Here is a 12756-nt window from a genome sequence, read left to right on the forward strand (position 1 = left end):
TGTTTTTTTTGTGTGGCTAATTTCCCTTTTTATTTATTTATTTATTTATTTTATTTTTTTATCAATAATGATTTTTTTTATTCTTTTTTTTAAATTTAGATAAGAAACAAGGTTGCTTCACAAGTCAGTTCCAGGTCCCTCTCCTTTTCCCTCCCCTCCTCCCGTGCCCTCCCCCATCCCCCCCCCCGTTATCCCCTCATTCCCCCAGGGAGGGTGAGGCCCTCCATGGGGGTGTCCATAGTCTGTCATTTCATATAGGGCAGGGCCTAGACCCTTCCCCAAGAGTTCAGGGTGAGAGTGCACCTCACATTGTTCTATGGGAGTCCAAAGTCCGTGTGTATACTTGGTATGGGTACTGATCTGCTGCCCAAGGCTCAATAGATTCCCTAGGCCTCCTCACTGACACCCAGATTCAGGGGGTCTTGATCAGTCCCATGCTGGATTCCCAGGCTGATGCCTGGGATTCAAGAGTTAACCTTTGTCTGGTCAGCTGTTTCTGGGGGTTAAACCAGCCCAGTCTTAATCCCTTTGATCATCAGTCCTCCCTCTCTGATACTGGCTTTCTTGAGTTCAGCTCAGTACTTAACCAGCTACTAAATGTAGTTTCTGTTTCCCAGACTCTCTGGCCATAGGATTGTAGGCTGGCACTCCCCAGATCTATGTCTAAAATCCATATATGAGAGAGTACATGCCATGTTTCTCTTTTTGTGACTGGGTTACCTCACTCAGGTTGGTTTCTTCTAGTGTCATCCATTTGCCTGCGAATCTCATGATTCCATTATTTTTTTCTGCCGAATAGTACTCTATTGTGTAGATGTACCACATTTTCTCTATCCACTCTTCGGGTGAGGGACATCTAGGTTGCTTCCAAGTTCTGGCTATTACAAATAAAGCTGCTATGAACATAGTGGAACAGACATCTTTGTTGTATGAAAGGGCATCTTTTGGATATATGCCTAAGAGTGGAGTTGCTGGGTCTTGTGTTAGGTTTATTCCCATTTTTCTGAGGAATCTCCATACTGCTTTCCAAAGTGGCTGAACCAGTTGGCACTCCCACCAGCAATGGAGGAGTGTCCCCCTTTCACCACATCCTCTCCAGCATAAATTGTCATTGGTGTTTTTGATTTTAGCCATTCTGACAGGAGTGAGATGGTATCTCAGAGTTGTTTTGATTTGCATTTCCCGGATGGCTAAGGATGTTGAGCACTTCCTCAAGTGCCTCTCAGCCATTTTAGACTCCTCTATTGAAAACTCTCTATTTAGTTCTGCAGCCCACTTTTTAATTGGGTCTTTTGCTGTTTTGGAGACTTGCTTCTTGAGTTCTTTGTAAATTTTGGAGATCAACCCTCTGTCAGATGTGGGGTTAGTGAATATTTTTCCCATTCTGTGGGCTGCCTTTTTGTCTTGCTGACTGTGTCCTTTGCCTTACAGAAGCTTCTCAGTTTCAGGAGGTCCCATTTATTAATTGTTGATCTCACTGTCTGTGCTACTGGTGTTATGTTCAGGAAGCTGTCTCCTGTACCAATTCGTTTAAGGGTACCACCCACTTTCTCTTCTATGAGGTTCAGTGTGGCTGGATTTATGTTGAGGTCTTTGATCCATTTGGACTTAAGTTTTGTGCATGGCGATAAACATGGATCGATCCGCATTCTTCTACATGCCAGTCTCCAATTATGCCAGCACCATTTGTTGAAGATGCTTTCTTTATTCCATTGTGTATTTTTAGCTTCTTTGTCAAAGATCAGATGTTCATACGTGTGTGGGTTAATACCCGGATTTTCAATTTGATTCCATTGGTCTACCTGTCTATTTTTGTGCCAATACCAAGCTGTTTTCAGGACTATAGCTCCATAATAGAGCTTGAGGTCAGGGATGGTGATGCCTCTGGACGTTGCCTTGTTGAACAGGGTTGTTTTGGCTATCCTGGGTCTTTTGTTTTTCCATGCAAAATTGATTATTGTTCTTTCAAGGTCTGTGAAGAATTGTGCTGGGATTTTAATGGGGATAGCATTGAATCTGTAGATTGCTTTTGGCAGGATTGCCATTTTTACTACATTGATCCTACCTATCCAAGAGCATGGGAGATCTTTCCATTTTCTGAGGGCTTCTTTAATTTCTTTCTTTAAAGATTCAAAGTTCTTACGATACAGGTCTTTCACTTGTTTGGTTAGCGTTACCCCAAGGTATTTTATGTTGTTTGTGGCAATTGTAAAGGGTGGTGTTTCTCTGATTTCTCTTTCAGCCCTTTTATCATCTGTATATAATAGGGCTACTGACTTTCTTGAGTTGATCTTGTATCCTGCCACTTTGCTGAAGGTGTTAATCAGCTGTAAGAGTTCCCTGGTAGAGTTCTTTGGGTCATTGATGTAAACTATCATATCGTCTGCAAACAGTGAAAGTTTGACCTCTTCCTTCCCAATTTGTATCCCCTTGATCCCCCTTTGTTGTCGTATGACAATAGCTAGAACTTCAAGTACCATGTTGAAAAGGTATGGAGAGAGTGGACAGCCTTGTTTTGTTCCTGATTTTAGAGGAATTGCGTTGAGTTTCTGTCCATTTAGTTTGATGTTGGCTGTTGGTTTACTGTATATGGCTTTTATTATGTTTAAGCATGTCCCTGTTATCCCAGATCTCTCCAAGACCTTTATCATGAAGGGGTGTTGGATTTTGTCAAAGGCTTTTTCAGCATCTAGTGAGATGATCATGTGATTTTTGTTTTTCAGCTTGTTTATATGGTGGAATACGTTGATGGATTTTCGTATGTTGAACCATCCCTGCATCCCTGGGATGAAACCTACTTGATCGTGGTGAATGATTGTTTTGATGTGTTCTTGGATCCGATTTGCCAGTATTTTATTGAGTATTTTTGCATCAATGTTCATGAGGGATATTGGTCTGAAGTTCTCTTTCTTGGTTGTATCTTTGTGTGGCTTGGGGATCAAGGTTATTGAAGCCTCATAGAAAGAGTTTGGCAAAGACCCTTCTGCTTCTATTGTGTGGAACACTTTGAGAAGAATTGGTATAAGCTGTTCTTTGAATTTGTGGTAGAATTCTGCACTGAGGCCATCTGGACCTGGACTTTTTTGGTTGGGAGACTTTTGATGACAGCTTCTATTTCCATAGGGGTTATAGGTCTATTTAAATTGCTTATCTGTTCTTGATTTAGTTTTGGCAAATGATAGCTGTCCAGGAAGTCATCCATTTCCTTTAAATTTTCGAATTTTGTGGAGTACAGGTTTTCAAAGTGTGACCTAGTGATTCTCTGGATTTCCTCAGAGTCTGTTGTTATGTCCCCCTTTTCATTTCTGATTTTGTTAATTTGCGTGTTCACTCTCTGCTGTTTGGTAAGTTTGGACAAAGGTTTGTCTATCTTGTTGATTTTCTCAAAGAACCAACTCTTCGTTGCATTGATTCTTTGTATTGTTTTCCTGGTTTCTACTTTGTTGATTTCAGCCCTCAATTTGATTATTTCCTGGCGTCTACTCCTCCTGGGGGAGTTTGCTTCTTTGTGTTCTAGAGCTTTTAGCTGTGATGTTAATTCTCTGGTATAACTGTTTTCCTGTTTCTTCATGTGAGCACTTAGTGCTATGAACTTCCCCCGTAGCACTGCTTTCAAGGTGTCCCATAGGTTTGGGTATGTTGTGTCTTCATTCTCATTGAATTCGAGGAAGTCTTTAATTTCTTTTTTTATTTCCTCTTTGACCCAGGGATGGTGCAGTTGAGCATTATTCAATTTCCATGAGTTTGTAGGTTTTCTGCAATTTGTGTTGTTGTTGAATTCTAATTTTAAGGCATGGTGGTCTGATAAGATGCATGGAGTTATTCCAATTTTTTTGTAGCTGCTGAGGTTTGATATGTTGCCAAGTATGTGGTCGATTTTTGAGAAGGTTCCATGTGGTGGTGAGAAGAAGGTATATTCTTTTTTATGTGAATGAAATGTTCTATAGATATCTGTTAATCCCAGTTGGGTCATTACTTCTATTAGACCCTTTGCTTCTTTGTTGAGTTTCTGTCTGGTATTCTTGTCTAGTGGTGAGAGTGGTGTGTTGAAATCTCCCACTATAACTGTGTGGGGCTTTAGATGAGATTTAAGTTCTAATAATGTTTCTTTAACGAATGTGGATGCCTTTGTATTGGGGGCATAGATGTTCAGGATAGACACTTCATCTTGGTGGGTTTCACCTGTGATGAGTATGTAATGACCTCCTTTATCTCTTTTGATTGATTTTATTTTAAAGTCTAGTTTGTTAGATATTAGGATTGCTACCCCTGCTTGTTTCTTGGGTCCATTTGATTGAAAAAATTTTTCCCAACCTTTAACTCTCAGGTAATGTCTGTCTTTGAGGGTGAGGTGTGTTTCTTATATGCAGCAGAAGGAAGGGTTCTGACTTCGAATCCATTCTGCTAGTCTGTGCCTTTTTATGGGTGAGTTAAGGCCATTAATATTGAGGGATATTAATGACCGTTGATTGCTCATCCTTCTTCGATTTGCGATGGTTGTTGTTGGTGGAATTATGGGTGGAATTTCACCCCTTTGTTCTTTTGGCTGTTGGTAGAGAGGGATTCTCTAATGCTTATGTTTTTCTGGTTGTAGTTAGCTTCCTTGGGATGGAGTTTTCCTTCCAAAATTTTCTGTAGGGCTGGGTTAGTGGACACATATTGCTTGAATCTAGTTTTGTCATGGAATATCTTCTTTTCTCCGTCTATAGTGATTGAGAGCTTTGCCGGGTATAGTAGTCTGGGCTGGCACCCATGGTCTCTTAGTGTAGGTAGAATATCTATCCAGGACCTTCTGGCTTTCAGAGTTTCCATGGAAAAATCAGGTGTAATTCTGATAGGTCTGCCTTTATATGTTACTTGACCTTTTTCCTTAGCTGCTCTTAATATTCTTTCTTTATTCTGTATGTTTGGGGTCATGATTATTATGTGGCGAGGGAATTTTTTTTTTGTGGTCCACTCTATTTGGTGTTCTGTAGGCTTCTTGTACCTTCATTAGCATGTCTTTCTTAACGTTGGGAAAGTTTTCTTCTATGATTTTGTTGAATATGCCTTCTGCCCCTTTGAGCTGGATTTCTTCTCCTTCTTCTATACCTATTATTCTTAGGTTTGGTCTTTTCATGGTGTCCCATAATTCCTGGATGTTTTGTGTTAAGGATTTGTTGGATTTAAGGTTTTCTTTGGTTGATAAATCCATTTCTCCTAGTGTATCTTCAACACTTGAGATTCTCTCTTCCATCTCTTCTATTCTGTTGGTAATGCATGTATTGGTAGTGCCTGACTGTTTGTCCAGCTTTTTTATTTTCTGCCTTTCTTCAGATTGTGTTTTTTTTAATGTCTCTATTTCAGTTTTCAACCCTTGCAGCGTTTGCATTGCTTCTTGCAATTTTCTGTTTATCTGTTCGTCCGTTTGTTGCCTTTTATGAACCTTTTGGTTTGTTCTTTCTTCCATTTCTTGCATTTTTTGGTTTGCTTTATGTTCTATTTCTTGGATTTTGTGCTTTGTTTCTTCTTCCATTTCCTTCCTTTTTTGGTTTGTTTCTTCTTCCATTTTTTTCATTTTTTGCTTTGTTTTTTCTACCATTTCTTGCATTTTTTGCTTTGTTTCTTCTTCCATTTCCTGCCTTTTTTGGTATGTTTCTTCTTCTAATTCTTGCATTTTTTGCTTTGTTTTTTCTTCCATTTCTTGCATTTTTTGCTTCATTTCTTCTTCCATTTCGTGCCTTTTTTGGTTTGTTTTTTCTTCCAATTCTTGCATTTTTTGGTTTGTTTTTTCTTCCATTTCTTGCATTTTTTGGTTTGTTTTTTCTTCCATTTCTTTGAGGGATTTTCCAATATCCTCTTTTAGGGCCTCTATCATTTTTATGAAAGTGCTTTTAAGGTCGTTCTCTTCTGCTTCCTTCACATTGGAATGTTGGGGTCTTGCTGGTGTGGAGTCTCTAGAATCTGGGGTGTCATATTTGTTTTTCTGTTGCTGACTGTGTTTTTGTATTGTCTCTTTCCCATCTCTTCTTCTAGTGGGTGCAGAAAGAGCCCCTTACTAGTCTGGGGACCAGAGTTCCCTTTTGATGGGTGCTAGCAAGTCCAATAATCTGTTGGTTCTTCTATACCTTGTCCAAATGGTGGTCCGTGGGTGGAGAAGAAGAACAGGAATCTGGGGCGCTTAGCCTCCTACCTGGTCCCCTGGACCCTATGCTGGGTCCTGTTGTACCTGATCCGGAACAGCTACTCCCCTGGTCTCCCTGGCTCCTCTATTTTCCTGGTCTCGTTGGTGGGAGAGAAGACCTGGAGTCTGGGGTGTTTACCTGATGCTGCTGGAGGGACAGCTACTTCCCTGTACTCCCAGCCTCTTCTCGTTTCCTAGACTCATTGGTTGGAGAGAAGACCTGGAGTCTGGGGTGCTTGGCTCCCGCCGGGATTGGGAGCCCTGTGCAGTTCCCAGGCGATCTGCAGGCTCTGGAACACAGGCCGGGAAGCCGGCCTGTTTACCTGATGCTGCCGGAGGGACAGCTACTTCCCTGTACTCCATATTTCACATTTATAATCTATTCCAAAAAAATATTAACTAGCATACTGTTCGCTTAAGCCCCTTGACTTAAATGTAGAGGTCAGTACTTTGTTTTCAATTGTATTATTGCTGTTAGTACTTAGTAAAACTGTCTTAAACTGTCTTGACCATATGTACATATTTTCATTTTCACCTTCAATTATTTAGAATAATATTTTTATTAACTGTATTTAATTTTGTTAGCTTCATTAGAATTTCATTTGAATATAATATTCTACTAGTGTGTGCTGTACCGGCTTATCCTTCCTTCACTAGTAATATTTAGTTTATTATGTTAAGTTCTTAGGTAGTTATCTTCTACTGTCCTAGAATTGAGGTTTATATACTGATTTTACCTTCCAATCATTTTCAATTATGTATTTTTCAAAAAGTAAAATTTAGTGACTTACAGTGCAAGTACAGCTAGAAATAGAAATTCTTCCTAAAATCATCTACAGGAAGATCTAGTGATTCATATATCAGCTTTGCAGTCTTTTCTACAGGAGTTGTTCACAGTTTCAAATTTTTTATACTGACAACAAAAGTTTTGACAAATTATTATTTCCTGAAGATTTTGTTTAATTTTATTGTCATAAACACCCTTTTTATATTCTATTTCTCTCTTTAGAATCTCCTCAAATCATTGTCTATTTCGTGTATTCTATCTTTTATGAGTGGAAAGTGCCAATAGATGAGATCAAAGACATTTACTTCCTAATTATGTCTCCTAATTCAAAGTCAGCAAGAAGAAGATTCTTCCATAACACAAGCAACACTTTCAGAATATTTTAATATTTCTCTGGCAACAGAGGTGCCAAATTGATAAAGCAAAATTTTATCATGTCTTGCTTTGAATATGTCTCGTGCTCTAAGGGTCAAATAATAACTTTAAAATTTACTTCAAAGATTGACTCCACTGGAGGATTTCACCTTCAAATTATTTGATTCTGAGATTTGTTATTGGGTTTCATTCTATATGCCAGACGAACGGACAGCAAATGAAGAAATTATTTGAGAGTAGTGATTGCTTAAAAACGGCTTTTGTGTAACATTCTGTGTAGCTGGAAACCAGTCTCTCTGTCACAGGCTGCTGTGAGGTTGACCTTTCAGAGGTTGTGTGAATTGTTTCAGGGGCAGGATGCATTCTGATTGCCCAACTGTCTTCGCAGTGAAATAGTTGTCATTTTTCCGGGTCATCTCGTGCTGCATCTGTCGACATCTTGTCAGTGGTTTTGGAGACTGCAACTCATCTGGGAACTCCATGCCTGAGAACATGTTATCTGTGCTCTCCAGTTAAACCTCAGTTTGACTAGACCTGTCATTTATTTGAACACAGTGAAGTCAATTGTCTGACTTGTTCTTTTAAAGATATCACTTGTGTTTAAGGAATCTTAAAAATGGAATGCTTCCCTGGATTTAAGAATATTTGTATAGAATTTATATTTGAAAAGATGCCATACAGTAAGAAATTGACAAGCGGGTTTGCAAGATGAAGAGAATTTGGAAGAGAAATATTGTTTCTAAATAATCCCATTGTGAAAAATGTAAAATTGGGACTTAGAGGAATTTTGATTGCTTACTATTGTTTTTGCCAAATTGGTGTTCAGTTATGGAGCTTAGAGCTGGCATGCACATATGAAATTATATTTTCAGAGAAATTAGTATCTAAACTTTTAGAGTTGACATTGTTGCCATTTTGTCTGCTAAAACATTTGGCTTTTATTCATTCTCCTCTCTTGTTAATCTTTTATTGTTATCATCTTATTGTAGGGACTTCTTCAGTGCCGTGAGAAAGTCAGATTTATAAGGTAAATGATGAATTAGGGAACTTCAAGAAATTCAGTCCTCATCTGTGAGTCTGCTGAGTACATTGATTATACTATCTTCTTAGGGATGCTCCTTTGTATAAACGAGGGGAGAAATTCTCTCATTTGCAGTTTGCATTTCCTTCATTGGGAGCCACCAACCAGCTTCCAAATAAAGACATAGAGACTTATTAATTATGAATGTTCGGGTTTAGCTTAGGCTTGTCCCACTGTTTTTTTTTTTAACTTTAATTTAACCTATTTCTATTCATTTACATTTTGCCTTGGGGCTTTTTACCTTTCCTTCATGCTGTATGTCCTACTATCCTATTTCCTCTGTATCTGGCTGACTAGCCCCTGGTATCTTCCTGGTGTCTCTTTTCCTTTACTCACCCTGCCCTGCCCTAAATTCCTCCCCCTACTTACTCTCCCCATCTGGAAATCCCGCATATACCTCCTCCCTTGCTACTGGCCAGTCAGATTTTTATTATACCAATCAGGCAAGGTAAAGTAGCAGCATATATATTTTTAAATTATTTATTTTTAAGTTTAAATTTAGATTAGAAACAAGGTTGCTTCACAAGTCAGTTCCAGGTCCCTCTCCGTTTCCCTCCCCTCCCCCCAACCCTCCCCCAATATCCCCTCATTTCCCCAGGGAGGGTGAGGCCCTCCATGGGGGTGTCCACAGTCTGTCATTTCATCCAGGGCAGGGCCCAGACCCTCCCCCAAGAGTTCAGGGTGAAAGTGCATCTCACATTGTTGGATGGGAGTCCACAGTCCATTTATATACTCAGGATAAATACTGATCTACTGCCCAAGGCTCAATAGATTACCTAGGCCTCCTTACTGACAGCCCCAGTCAGGGGGTCTTGATCAGTCCCATGCTGGATTACCAGGCATCAGCCTGGTATTCAAGAGTTAACCCTTCTCAGGTCAGCTGTTTCTGGGGGTTAAACCAGCCCAGTCTTAATTCCTTTGGTCATCAGTCCTCCCTCTCTGTTACTGGCTTTCTTGAGTTCAGCTCAGTGCTTAGCCATGAGAGTCTGCCTCTTCTTCCATCAGCCACTGAATGAAGGTTCTGTTTCCCAGACTCTCTGGCCATGGGATTGTAAGCTGGCATTCCCCAGATCTATGTCTAAAATCCATATATGAGAGAGTACATGCCATGTTTCTCTTTTTGTGACTGGGTTACCTTACTCAGGATGGTTTCTTCTAGTGTCATCCATTTGCCTGCAAATCTCAGGATTCCATTGTTTTTTTTCTGCTGAATAGTACTCCATTGTGTAAATGTACCACATTTTCTCTATCCACTCTTCAGTTGAGGGGCATCTAGGTTGCTTCCAAGTTCTGGCTATTACAATTAATGCAGCTATGAACATAATGGAATAGACATCTTTGTTGTATGAATGGGCATCTTTTGGATATATGCCTAAGAGTGGAGTTGCTGGGTCTTGTGTTAGGTTTATTCCCTTTTTTTCTGAGGAATCTCCATACTGATTTCCAAAGTGGCTGAACCAGTTGGCACTCCCACCAGCAATGGAGGAGTGTTCCCCTTTCACCACATCCTCTCCAGCATAAATTGTCATTGGTGTTTTTGATTTTAGCCATTCTGACAGGAATGAGATGGTATCTCAGAGTTGTTTTGATTTGCATTTCCCGGATGGCTAGGGATGTTGAGCACTTTCTTAAGTGCCTCTCAGCCATTTTAGACTCCTCTATTGAAAACTCTCTATTTAGTTCTGCAGCCCACTTTTTAATTGGATCCTTTGGTGTTTTGGAGACTTGCTTCTTGAGTTCTTTGTAAATTTTGGAGATCAACCCTCTGTCAGATGTGGGGTTAGTGAATATTTTTCCCATTCTGTGGGCTGCCTTTTTGTCTTGCTGACTGTGTCCTTTGCCTTACAGAAGCTTCTCAGTTTCAGGAGGTCCCATTTATTAATTGTTGATCTCACTGTCTGTGCTACTGGTGTTATGTTCAGGAAGCTGTCTCCTGTACCAATTCGTTTAAGGGTACCACCCACTTTCTCTTCTAAGAGTTTCAGTGTGGCTGATTTATGTTGAGGTCTTTGATCCATTTGGACTTAAGTTTTGTGCATGGCGATAAACATGGATCGATCCGCATTCTTCTACATGCCAGCCTCCAATAATGCCAGCACCATTTGTTGAAGATGCTTTCTTTATTCCATTGTATATTTTTAGCTTCTTTGTCAAAGATCAGATGTTCATACGTGTGTGGGTTAATACCCAGGTTTTCAATTCAATTCCATTGGTAGCTGTCTATTTTTTTTGCCAATACCAAGCTGTTTTCAGGACTATAGCTCTATAATAGAGCTTGAAGTCAGGGATGGTGATGCCTCCAGACGTTGCCTTGTTGAGCAGGGTTTTTTTTTTTTTTTTGACTATCCTGGGTCTTTTGTTTTTCCATGCAAAATTGGTTATTGTTCTTTCAAGGTCTGTGAAGAATTGTGCTGGGATTTTAATGGGGATTGCATTGAATCTGCAGATTGCTTTTGGCAGGATTGCCATTTTTACTGCATTGATCCTACCTATCCAAAGCATGGGAGATCTTTCCATTTTCTGAGGGCTTTTTTAATATCTTTCTTTAAAGAAAGTTCTTGCGATACAGGTCTTTCACTTGTTTGGTTAGCGTTAACCCAAGGTATTTTATGTTGTTTGTGACAATTGTAAAGGGTGATGTTTCTCTGATTTCTTTCTCAGCCCTTTTATCATCTGTATATAGTAGGGCTACTGATTTTCTTGAGTTGATCTTGTAGCCTGCCACTTTGCTGAAGGTGTTAATCAGCTGTAAGAGTTCCCTGGTAGAGTTATTTGGGTCATTTATGTAAACTATCATATCATCTGCAAACAGTGAAAGTTTGACCTCTTCCTTCCCAATTTGTATCCCCTTGATCCCCTTTTGTTGGTGTATGGCAATGGCTAGAACTTCAAGTACAATGTTGAAAAGGTATGGAGAGAGTGGACAGCCTTTTCTTGTTCCTGATTTTAGAGGAATGCAGCAGCATATCCTAACATAGTTAAACAAATATTCTGCAACATAAACAAATGTTGCATGGTGCAACAAATCTTTGCATAGTTACACATATTTGCATAGTTAAACAAATATTATTCAATGCAACACTCACTGACTGCTGTATCATATTCCCTGTCTATCAATCTTGAATAAGTGTGCTCCTGTTGTCCTGAGGTGACATATTCACTGTTTTCTGTGCTCCACTACTGTTGATGTAGTAACATTGCAACTGAATAACTTACCATAAAAAATAGCACATGCTTTTAGAAGCCAGATACAAACCATTATGTCCAATAGTAAACAGAGTATATACACATTATATGTACACACATTATATATATGTATATATATGATATATATATATGACACACACACAAATATATATGTATATATATATATATATATCAGTTGCAAATAGTATGATTGCCAGGACTACAAACTTTTAGATATATTTTCAGTCCATGAGACCCTAAGAAGTCAGCCTCAATTTACAAATACATTGAAAACTTCTTACAGATGGTAGGCAACGTCTGTAAAGCCCCACAATTGTCTCTCACAAGCATGTGCTGCTGCTTGAATTCAGAAGGTGATAGCAGGTGGACTACAGAAAGCTAATAGCCAGTTCCAACACAGCATGAAAAGATTCCATCATGTGCATCAGATTCTATTCAACAGTCAAAGTTAGACACAGATGTGTGGGTGGGAAGGATTTTCCTGCTAACCTCCCATAACCCACAGTTTCCACGTGTTGTCTTTCTTTCTGATGTAGTTGGGGCTTTTATGGGTCTTTATTTAGGTTTTATTCCTTGTGGGGTTAGCTCAAACTATTCAGTCTAGTCCAGAAACAAAGGGCAAAAGGGCTATGTTCTGACCTCTTGTGACCATCACTTACTCTGCATGCCCTGGTTTTACTTGTCCTCTTGTCCTCAGGTTTGCAAAACAATACGTCCTAGCAGCTGAACTATTACCCTAGCCCTAATTTTTATTTTTGGACAGTGAATAGACATACTAAAATCAGGTAAATAAAATTGTTTAGGAGACATTCACCAAATAAATTTCCAGGACACTACGTGATGTGAACCTCTCTCTCTCTCTCTCTCTCTCTCTCTCTCTCTCTCTCTCTCTCTCTCTCTCTCTCTTAATATATGTATATGTATTATGATTGACTATTATGCATCACATACAGTGGCACAGAAAGGACAAAAGCATTTTGTCAAACCGACTGGAAGTCAAAATACTGTGTTGCTTTTTCTCACTTAACAACAGTACAGAAATTTAGTAAATAAGGATTATCACCAGAAATTATGAAAATAATTTCATGATTCCTAATATATGATAGTTCTAAATATTATGGAAATGTCCATATGCAAATAGTC

The 12756-nt window shown here is 39.3% G+C and overlaps 1 protein-coding gene across 2 annotated transcripts in view; it reads left to right on the forward strand.

Moving 5' to 3' along the window:
* Nkain2 (sodium/potassium transporting ATPase interacting 2) overlaps positions 1–12756 on the forward strand; it is a 1004696-nt gene that overhangs the window by 452751 nt on the left and 539189 nt on the right. The gene's annotated exons all lie outside the window — the stretch shown is intronic.

This window comes from Mesocricetus auratus, unplaced genomic scaffold, assembly GCF_017639785.1.
Source record: "Mesocricetus auratus isolate SY011 unplaced genomic scaffold, BCM_Maur_2.0 Super-Scaffold_100018, whole genome shotgun sequence".
Lineage (NCBI taxonomy): Eukaryota > Metazoa > Chordata > Mammalia > Rodentia > Cricetidae > Mesocricetus > Mesocricetus auratus.